Consider the following 10,700-nt stretch of genomic DNA (forward strand, 5'->3'; position numbering starts at 1 on the left):
TAAGCTTCTTGCTGGAACTGCCAGCCCAGCAAGTTCTGTGCCTTGACAGGACACAACTACAGAGCTGCAAAGGATGCTAACTGAAGCACTGCACCCTCTGCTGGAACAAGTCACGGCACTGCACCATAAATTCGATGCACAGCAAACTCAATTAGCTGAGATAGTGGAAAAAAAGAAAAAACTGAGCAAGAGCTGAAAGAAGTGGATGCCAACACCAAGAAGCTTAAGAAACAACTGCAGGTGATGGAGAAAAAGAGACTAACAGAGGAGTCTCGTTTTTTACAGCTACAAATGGAAAGAGCAAGCTATATTCTAAGATTTCAAGGTGTTCCGGAAGAGAAGGGAGAGAATCTGAAGCAGACTATGTGCGAGGCTTTAGGCCCTATGGCAGATATAAAAATGGACATTTTGCAAAGTGAAATTGATACGATCTATAGGTCGTATTCAGAATTTACAAGAAAGAATAATCTGCCAGGGGAAGTTCTGGTAAGATTCTCCAGAAGACAAGTGAGACCAAATTCTCAAAGCAACAAATGGAACCACCTTGAAAACCAAGGACAAAGAAATAAAAGTGTTGAAGAACATTCCGTTTGAAATAAGAAGGAAAAAAAGAAAATACAGAGACTTGGTTTTATTTCTACAGAACAACATTCCCTACAGATGGATTGTACCCGAAGGCACAATCTTCAAATTTATGGACAAGAAAGAAAAAAATGACTCCGTTGAAAAGGCACATTAATTTTTGCATCAACATAGTCGTCCAGCAGGAGGAGGAGGAGGAAGAAGGCAGCACCAAAGAAAGTGAAGAAGAGGGAGCAGTGGCATCTTTAGATGAGAACTCAGACTCTAAACTGGGGGCGGCAGCCCCAAAGACAAGCTACCACTTGAGAAAGAAAAAGTACAAAAAATGAGATGTTATTGCACTCTGAAATCTCTTACAATGTTTTGTTATAATTATTTCTTATTTTGCTCTTTAAGTCAGAAATGGTGGTGTTTAAACTTTTATCTTCGTTTAAATAGATTATTAGATGACCACATTCAATGAACTTGAATCGAATGTTGAGTTAAAAGCTAATTTGTTAAGCAGTATGTATGACCAACACCTCTTGGGTTTTTAGTGGGGTTTCTTTACTTTCTCCTATAGTTTGTAGATCCCCTTCCTAATTTCATTGTAGTTTATAGAAAATGCAATGAAAAATCCCCTACAGGGGGCAAAAAAACCAACAACTTCTAAACAGAGGTCAGTTGGACAGCAGTCAGAAGAAACATGAAGAACTTTTAGAATTCCTCCCCCCCAAGTCACAGCTGACTTATAGCAACCGCATGTGGTTTTCAGGGCAAGAGTCGTTCAGAGGTGATTTGCCACTGCCAGCCTCCACATCACAACCCTGGTATTCCTTGGTGGTCTCTCATTCTAATACTAGCCAGGGTCAACCCTGCTTCGCTTCTGAGATCTGGTGAGATTGGGCTAGCCTGAGCTATCCAAATCAGAAGTGGAATTTTTAATACAACAAGAAAAAGATCAGCATCATACAAAGACTTTACCTTGGGCAGCCAACTGAAAACTACCATTGGCTACTATTAGCTATGGGTGCAGAATAGGGTCTCCCTTTCTGTGCTGAAATCCTATGTCTTAGACAACAGAGTGCACTTCTGTTCAATTTTATACCAGAAGTAACAAATAATTGCATTAGGACTACACCTCCATGATGCCATTCAATTATCAAAGAATCCCTATGGCTGAGCTATTAATTCTCAGCGTTCCATCTGTATGGTTTCTGGCTAGCACCTTGGGGACTGTGGCTAGTGGAAGCTCCATGAGTTTCCACCTTTTGTAAAAGGGAGGAAAATTCTGTGCCCTTCCACTGAGGCACAGTCTCTGCCCCAGTTCCCAGAAAACTGAGGGGAATGGGCTTGCCCCCTGCAATCCTTATAGGACAAGTAGACCCCTAGGGTACCTGGTGTCCTTACAAAGTACCCTGTACCCCAGTTTGAAAAACACTGTCCCAGTAGTCAGTATTAATTAGGTGCGGGATAGACAGACCATATGACAACATGAACCAAAATATGAAACACTTATTCAAAAAGGTATAAAGAGAATAACTTGAACCAAAATATGAAACACTTATTCAAAGGTATAAAGAGAATAAAAGTATAAAGATAAAACAGTTATCAGAACATGTATGATGTATATATATCTTTAATGTCTTTAAAGTGATCTATAAACATCTTATAAATACATATCTGCTACAAAAGACAGTTTTTTAATATACATGCTTTGCAGTATCATTATGGCAATAACCAACACAACAGTTCCTACACATGAGCACTGCAAGGAATGTAAACTGGATATTAATCACTTGTTCATCTAAACCTAAAAGACACTGAAATCTTACAGATCCTAAGCAAGAGGCAATTCTCATATCTAGAGTAATTCTACCAATAAACACATTTCCATCAATAGTGAGTCAGTCCCAATTACTTAGTAGTAATTGCCTTTCTGTTTGAGCTGTGTATATGAGCTTTGACACTTCTATACAATTATTTAGCTTCTATCAAAAGCAGTCAGATTTTTACACAATGGCTTAAAACAGTATTCTAATTTTAATTCTACAAATTCTGCCAAGTAAATTAAACTGCTGTGAAACATATTTAAGGTGGTCTATCGATAGGGGAACAACTAAACTAAGACCAAAACGTGTAGGGGAACAACCAAACTAAGACCAAATGTGTTGTCTTTCTCACTGGCACATATTTAAATACAAGGAAGGGAAAGGGGAATAATGCAACATGATGTGTTTAAAAAGATTTTCTTTTAAAAGTAATACGTTAAGGGATTTTGTAGTTGCAGACAGGATGTTGCTTTTCAAGTGCACTTACATTGAAGCCAAAGACGGCATTATTTTAATTGTCAAAATTAAGACTGCTATGGCCAAGAACAACAGTCACAGTTGTAATAAACATTTAACCTTAGTGCATGTACCTTTAACATTAAGTTTATTTTACCTGTAGTAAGAACTTCAGCATTACAATTGGCTTTTAGGTGTCTGTATCTCAGGAGCCTTGGTACAACCTGAGATCTCTTTGTATGTGTTAGTCAAATTTAGGTTCATGTTCTCTGGTGAGCCAAGTCCAATAAACCACACCAGATGAGGCCTCAAACACAATTGGAGCAGCCTTTATTCAAACAAAATAGGAGCAAACTTTATTCTGATAAAGGGAACTCTAGCATGAAACACCAGCCGTTCAGAGTTCTGTCACAGTAACAGCTGCTTATATACTCTCCAAACCATTCCAGAACGCCCCTCCCACGTATGCATTATTACACGGCTTCAGTTACCATACAGAACTTTCAGTTGGCTGCTGTTTGTTCCACAATCCCCCCCTCTGGCAATGAGAGAATCTCCACTTCTCTCACAGTGCCATTTAATAGGCTTCAACAGTACATGGATAGAGAACTGCCAGAAGTACAAGCTGGGTTTCGAAGAGGTAGAGGAACTAGAGATCAAATTGCCAACACTCGCTGGATTATGGAGAAAGCAAGAGAGTACCAGAAAAACATCTACTTCTGCATCATTGACTATGCTAAAGCCTTTGACTGTGTGGATCACAACAAACTATGGCAGGTCCTTAAAGAGATGGGAGTACCAGACCACCTCACATGTCTCTTGAGAAACCTGTATAAGGGTCAAGAAGCAACAGTTAGAACTGGATATGGAACAACTGATTGGTTTAGCATAGGAAAAGGAGTACGACAAGGATGTATATTGTCACCTTGCTTATTTAATATATATGCAGAGTACATCATGCGAAATGCTGGCCTGGATGAATCACAAGCGGGAATTAAGATTGCTGGGGAAAAGATCAACAACCTCAGATATGCAGACGATACCACTCTAATGGCAGAAAGTGAAGAGGACCTAAAGAGCCTCTTGCTCAGGGTAAAAGAGGAGAACGCAAAAGTGGGCTTGAAGCTCAGCATAAAAAAACCTAAGATCATGGCATCCGGTCCCATCACTCCTTGGCAAATAGAAGGGGAAGTCGTGGAAGTAGTGACAGACTTCACGTTCCTGGGATCCCAGATCACCGCAGACTGTGACAGCAGCCATGAAATTAAAAGATGCCTGCTCCTTGGGAGGAAAGCGATGGCGAACCTAAACAGCATGATAAAAAGTAGAGATATCTCCCTGCCAACAAAAGTCCGCATGGTCAAAGCAATGGTATTCCCAGTAATCATGTATGGCTACGAGAGTTGGACTATAAGGAAGGCCGAGCGCCGAAAAATAGATTCTTTTGAACTATGGTGCTGGAGAAGACACGGGTCACTCTCAGTCTCTGTTGGAACAGCTTAATTCACAGTTCCATGATCTTGCACTAATTTTGTCACAGTACTCAAACGTTCATCTGGCTGTGTGACACATGTTTCATGGCTTCTAGTTCAGCATATGCTCTTCTAGCATCCCAGCTTCCTCCATCTTCAGATGTGTCACAAGTTAAAGGGACTTTTTCTTCTGTTATGAAGACCTCTTGTTTCTCTACATTCACAGAAATCAGCTGCTGATCAGTGTGTTGTAGGCTGTCACGGCAGTGCCAGGGAGCGTGGGTTAAGCAAGTCAAGTCCAAAGTCAGTCCGAGGTTCAGCCAATAATTCAAACAGCACAGAGAGTTAAACAAGTCCAAAACAGTTCACAAAGCCAGCGTCAAACATACCATAGGTCAGAGTCCATAAATCAAGGAAAGCCAGAGTATCGCAGATGCGAAGTCGTAGTCAAACAATGCCGGGAGTCAGGGAGCCGGAGTGTCAGAAGCAGAGTAACGAATGGTCAAGGTTTCAAGGAGTCCGGAGCAAGCTTGCACAGAGCGACTGGTCCTGTCAACTCAAGTTGCCAGCACAAATCACTTCCAGCAGCAGGTTTGCTGATATAGTGTGCTGGCTCATTAACTCGTTATCTTTCGTGGAGCAAGGTCAGGGTTCTGTTAAAACTCAGAGCTGAACGAACGTCTTCCGCGCATGCGTGCAGCCTTGCGTCTCTCGTTCAGCTCCTGTCTTCTTTGACTCCTGAGCCGGTTCACAGATGGCGGGGAGTCGGGTGGCGAATTGCTTGTGTTAAGCAGAGCCAGATCTAGCGCAGGTGTCTCTTGGGAGGTTCTATCCTCCTCGAGACTTAGAGTGTCTTCTGTTAAAGGAGCCAGTTCTTGGCTGGCAGGCTCTGCTTCTGTGAGTATATCAGGGGCTTGGGGTGTCGTCCCCTTGTTCCTGGCTGTCAGTTGCCACATCAGGGGCAGGCATCACATAGGTTTTCACGCACCAGACGTGACGCAGACACTGTCTTCTCAGAGCCACCAACCCATACAATGGCCACATATTGCCTTTGCATGGATATGCAACAACTAGTAACCTATGAAGGCAGCAATCCTATGAAAATTGATTCCAGTCTCAGAGACTGAAGCTTAAACATATCAAAGAGACTGGGGGTGCATGGTAAACAACACCTCAAAGAGGCTATAAAATCAGAGATTATGCAGTCTATCCCAGATGGTCAAAGGACTTTGACAAAACTGCATGTTACAAACTCTTCTTGCGCCAAACCCCAAACAATTAATCCCACTTTAGCTAGGCTGAATTCTTTAAACAAGGTATGTAAGCCACCTCCCCTCTGGTAGCTGAAACCTTGGCTGCCCCAAAGTCATCTGCCCCAAAGTCATAATATATATATATATATGGTATCAGATTGATCTAATTTCTGTGCATTGAGGACAAGCAAGTCCTAGGTTACAAACTGAACTCTCCAATGCAAGAACAAGATGCATTTCTTCCTTTAGGTGGTATTATTGTCAGAAGAAAATAAAAAGGTTTCAGTTTTGTTTTTGCATGTGGGTGGGTATTCTGTTTGTAATAATTGTTTGGATACACTATATTTTTAATATGCTAGTTGTGATAATTTCATGCGAAGTAAAAATGTCCATAGTCGTATTTTATGTTCCTAAAGTAACAGAATGACTTTCAATCTAGAAAAGACAAAAGAAATGCTAATGTAGCATTGTTTTCCATTTTTCCAGAAATTTCCAGTTTTTTCCAAGCTTCAAAATTTCTGGAAATTTTACATCTCTACATAGGAGCAAACTTTATTTGGGTAAGAGGAACTCTAGCATGAAAACGCCAGCAGTTCAGAGTTCTGACACAGTTACAGTTGCTTATATACTCTCCAAAACATTCCAGAACACCCCTCCCACGTATGCATTATTACACGGCTTCAATTACCTTAGAGAACTTTCAATTAGCTGCTGTTTGTTCCACATATGGAACATGGTTTAACTTAACTAAGTGTGTACAATAATTCTTCCACTTCTACAAAAATAGGTGTTTTTTCATTAGACCAAACATCTTTTGCTCTTCGAAACAATCCCTAACATTTTCAGCAATCCTAATCAGGGCTAAAACTACAGTAGGCCCTAGCCCCACTGCCTCAACTACTAATTTAGAAAGCGATAAGAATAATTTTGCCCTCTACCTCTGTTCAAGATCCCATCACCCACCACAATCCAGAACTCTCCACAATGTCTCCTTGTTAGTTTGTGCCTGTCTAAGGAGGGCTGTGTGGTCTCTACCTCTGCTGTACTGCTTGGATTAACTCTACTGAGATGCCTCGATAGTATGACACAAGCAGGTCAGCTACCTGGCTCCATCTTCCCCCATGCCTTTGGACTGGGTCAGTGAGTCTTGGCTCCATCTTCCCCCATGCCTTTGGACTGGGTCAGAGTGAGTCTTACCAGTTGGAGTCCCTTGGTACAGTCAAAAGGTCCCAGTTGCATCAGGCCTGCTATGTACACTAACTGAGGGAAACCATCAGAATCAAAAGAATTCTGGCTGACCCCAAGGGTAACCATGCACACTCTTAAATTTCAGCAGGGGAATAAGCAGGGCAGGGCTGGAAGGAGTCCAACTCAAATGGCCATCAGGAACCACACAGCAGACTGGCATCAGCCTATTGGGTCCTGCGGAGGCCAACCAGGTATCTTTGCTTAATGAAAATTCAGAATGGGGACAAACATCAACAAACAAAATCCTAAAAACACCCTTGCAGAAAAGGAAGGCAGAGCAATAAGTTCCAGCCTTGAACGAAATAAGGTCTCTGTTACGGTTGTTTTATCACTGGGTGGAGGCAGACTGGTACAAAAATTTCACTGGCCAAGGGGAATATGGGAAGAGAAAGGAATAATTCACTGTACATTACTGCCATCTACCTTGTATTTCACCTATACCCCTTTCCTGAGCGAGTCTCTGTTGGATGAACCCAAGAGGGTTTTGTCTCCTTCTACACCCGTTCTCAAAAGCATAATGAGAATAAAGGATAAAAAAATTATTGCTCCAGGGGGCCGGGGGGGGGGGAGTGTGGGTTAAGGTGAAAAAACCTCATGAAAACATTCACTTCAGCACAGTTAAGCAGAAGTGGAAATTGCTGGCCTTGGTATTGATTGTAGTTTGAACTGAAGAGGGCCTAAGAATCTCAGTCACTGCGCATACACCCTCATAAACCTGGTTCACCATAATCGCAGAATTACATGAATACTTTGTACAATACCCTATAGAAACTGCTGAGGGTTGTAATGTATAAGGACCGGTAAGGTAAAGGTTTCCCTTGCTCGAAAGTCGAATCTGACTCTAGGGTTGTGGTGCTCATCTCCGTTTCCAAGCCGAAGAGCCAGCGCTGTCCGAAGCCGTTTCCATGGTCATGTGGCCAGCAGGACTAAATGCCAAGGTGCACGGAACACTGTTACCTTCCCACTGAAGTGGTACCTATTTATCTACTTACAATGTCTTGCTTTCGAACTGCTAGGTTGGCAGGAGCTGGAACCAGAGACGGGAGCTCACTCCGTCATGCAGCACTCGGGTCTCGAACTGCTGAACTACCGACCTTCCAGCCTGCAGTTCAGCATCTTAACCACTTGAGCCACCGCAGCAACCATAAGGACTGGTAGGAGAGACTAAGATTGAAGGAGTCACAGGGTGGGTCTTGTGGGTTTAATGCCCCCCCCCCATCATATTCCCCCATAAAAGATGAAATACTGGAAGGTTCTATTAGCAGCATTTTCTATAAAAGATGTAAAGGTGGACCACAATGTTCCAGATTTCTTTTTCATCTTTTCCTCACTCCCACAAACATACCCAATTAAATGCACCAAAACATTTATTTGCTCTCTTCAACTAACAACACAGCTATGCCTGGAAGTTCTTTATTCCATGGCCCTCTGTATCTTGCCAGGATTTAAATCCTTTTGTAGTCATTGGGATAATGTTATATGTTTCACACATTATTTATTTTGGTACTAAAAATGTCCCTTAGCCCACAGTCTAAAACCAGGCCTGTCAGTAACTGCTCACTTAGTAACATGCAGCGCAGTCTGGAAGCCAAAAGATCTGTTCAGGCAGGCCAGTCAAACATGCCATACTTTTCTATTGTGACAGAGGAAGGGCACAGCCATATTTCCAAACCCAGAAACAGCCCGCTGGCATCACCCACACAAGTTCTTTTTCATCTGTTACAATGAACGCATGGAAGCACCTGGGCCTCCCATACCCCAAGCTTCACTGTAATGTGGGAAGCCACTTTGCACCCCTGAGTCCCTTTTTCTCCAACTGAGGAAAATACAGCAATGCAGTACAGCAGCACAGTGTGGGAAAACACTGAAGTGGATGCACAGCCTGCCAAAAGAACCCTACACTTCTGCCCTCTGTGCTCTGCCAGGATGGAATTGTACGACAATGAAATGAAATGAAAACAGCATCATCCCATCATGCCCTGCTCATGGGTAACAAGTAATGAAACTTTATCCCCATGTCTGGCTGGTATCAGGCTGTGCTCTTTCCCATCTCCTGCCACCCAATATGGAGTGGGAAGTGGAGAAACGCATGCATTGATGATAGCAGGATGACAATCCTGTGAAATATAGGGGGTGGCTTATTAACTACCCTAAATAAATATTAACAAGGAGAAGGAACAGGGAGAAAAAAAGATGGGAAATGCTTCTGCATACATCTGTAAGGTCATGATCTCTCCTTGTCTCCACTTTCAGCTCCTTCACCTCAGTTACTCTGTATTTTCAATCCTTTCTGCGATCCTTACTCTCAAAAGTACTATGTTTGTCCGTACTGACTACCACTATTCAGTCCATTCCAGACATGCTCATAAACACTCTCACTCAATATTGCTAGCTAAACAGCCACCATTTATCCTTGAAAATACCTCAGTGCACAGCTATCTAGTCAGTTTTAGCACTGCTCCATCATAGTGTAAGGGGTTTGTTACAAAGGTAGGAACAAGGCAAAGGGCTTTAATCTTTCCATATCTAGGATCCACCTATAGCCTCAACTCACAACATGGACCCAATTTTTCTTTTATGTATCAATTTTAACCTGTAAAATATTTAGCCAAACCTATTCCTCTTCCCCGTCTCTGAAAGATACCTGTGGTGGCACTGATGTAACCTGAACTAGTCTAATGTTATATCAACAACAGAAGAACAATGATTCCCAACATGGCTCCCACCAATGGGTTTCTTGGTGCCACTTCCTTCTTCCATGAAGCTCTTGACTTACCTCTACTTCACTGAAGCAGGAACTGCTTCAGAAAAGCTTAGGATGCATCGATTTGGTGTCTCCAGGGAGAACTCATTTGGAAACAGCTGCTTCCACTACTCCCTGACCTCAATGGCCCCGGATAGCCCAATCTAGTCAGATTTCAGAAGCTAAGCAGGATCAGGCCTGGTTAGCATTTGGATGGGAGACACCAAGGAACTTCAGGGCTGCTGTGCAGAAGAAGGCACTGGCAAACCACCTCATTAGTCTATTGCCTTGCAAACCCTACAGTCACCATAACTTGGTTAACAACCTGATGGTACTTTACACACACACACACACACACACTTCCATCGTAAAAGGAGCCTTGTCTTAAAACCTTTCAACATTCTGTGATTGGTCCAGGCCCCTACAGCACCCATTTTGTGGTGGTACCCATCACCTGTTCCCAACATTTCAGAAGTGACTACAACCTCAACAAAGTTGCCCCCCCAACCGGAGCAAAATAACATAAAGAAAATTCAGTGAAGATAAACAAGGGCCAGTGTTAAAACCTGTCGTTCAAATTTTTAGAGGTAAAGAGATGCCTTTTTTCCATAATGACTGCCAATACTGCACCGGGCAAGAAGAGATGGTCCAGGATGGGGTTCCTTTTCCGCAGTAACTGGCCTTCAGTGCATTGTCACTATAACACAAGGAAATGCCTTAAGCTAAACTGGCCCTGAATAATGCAGAGTTCTCATCCACCTGTACAGGGCAGAGAACTTTCCCAGCCTTTTGATGAGATGACTAACCAACTCAGGAATGTGTACACTGATCTACTGTACCTGATGAGTCCTTTTCAAATACACAGCATTTTAGTACATTTCTGCACAAAGAATTTTGTCAACTGAGTAAGAGGGATAAGAAATTATTTTAGGGAATTAGTCATTCAAAGTAATAGAACAGGCCTAACATGTTATTAAAAACCTTCAAAAAGATATGTTTTTGTTGGTATTAATAAAAATATTATTATTTTGTTGGTATTAAGCAATTTTTAAAATACAAGACCAGTAGCATATCTTGAAGAGTTATAAGAGTAAGTGGACTGAAACCATGAAACCAACTAATAAGAAGGTGGGGA

The 10,700-nt window shown here is 42.2% G+C and overlaps 1 protein-coding gene across 1 annotated transcript in view; it reads right to left on the minus strand.

The window, feature by feature from the left end:
- Positions 1 to 10,700, minus strand: part of CDCA7L (cell division cycle associated 7-like) — a 62,975-nt gene that overhangs the window by 49,992 nt on the left and 2,283 nt on the right. The window lies entirely within an intron of this gene.

Source organism: Gekko japonicus, unplaced genomic scaffold, assembly GCF_001447785.1.
Source record: "Gekko japonicus isolate JY-2015 unplaced genomic scaffold, Gekko_japonicus_V1.1 scaffold1165, whole genome shotgun sequence".
Taxonomy (NCBI): Eukaryota; Metazoa; Chordata; class Lepidosauria; order Squamata; family Gekkonidae; genus Gekko; species Gekko japonicus.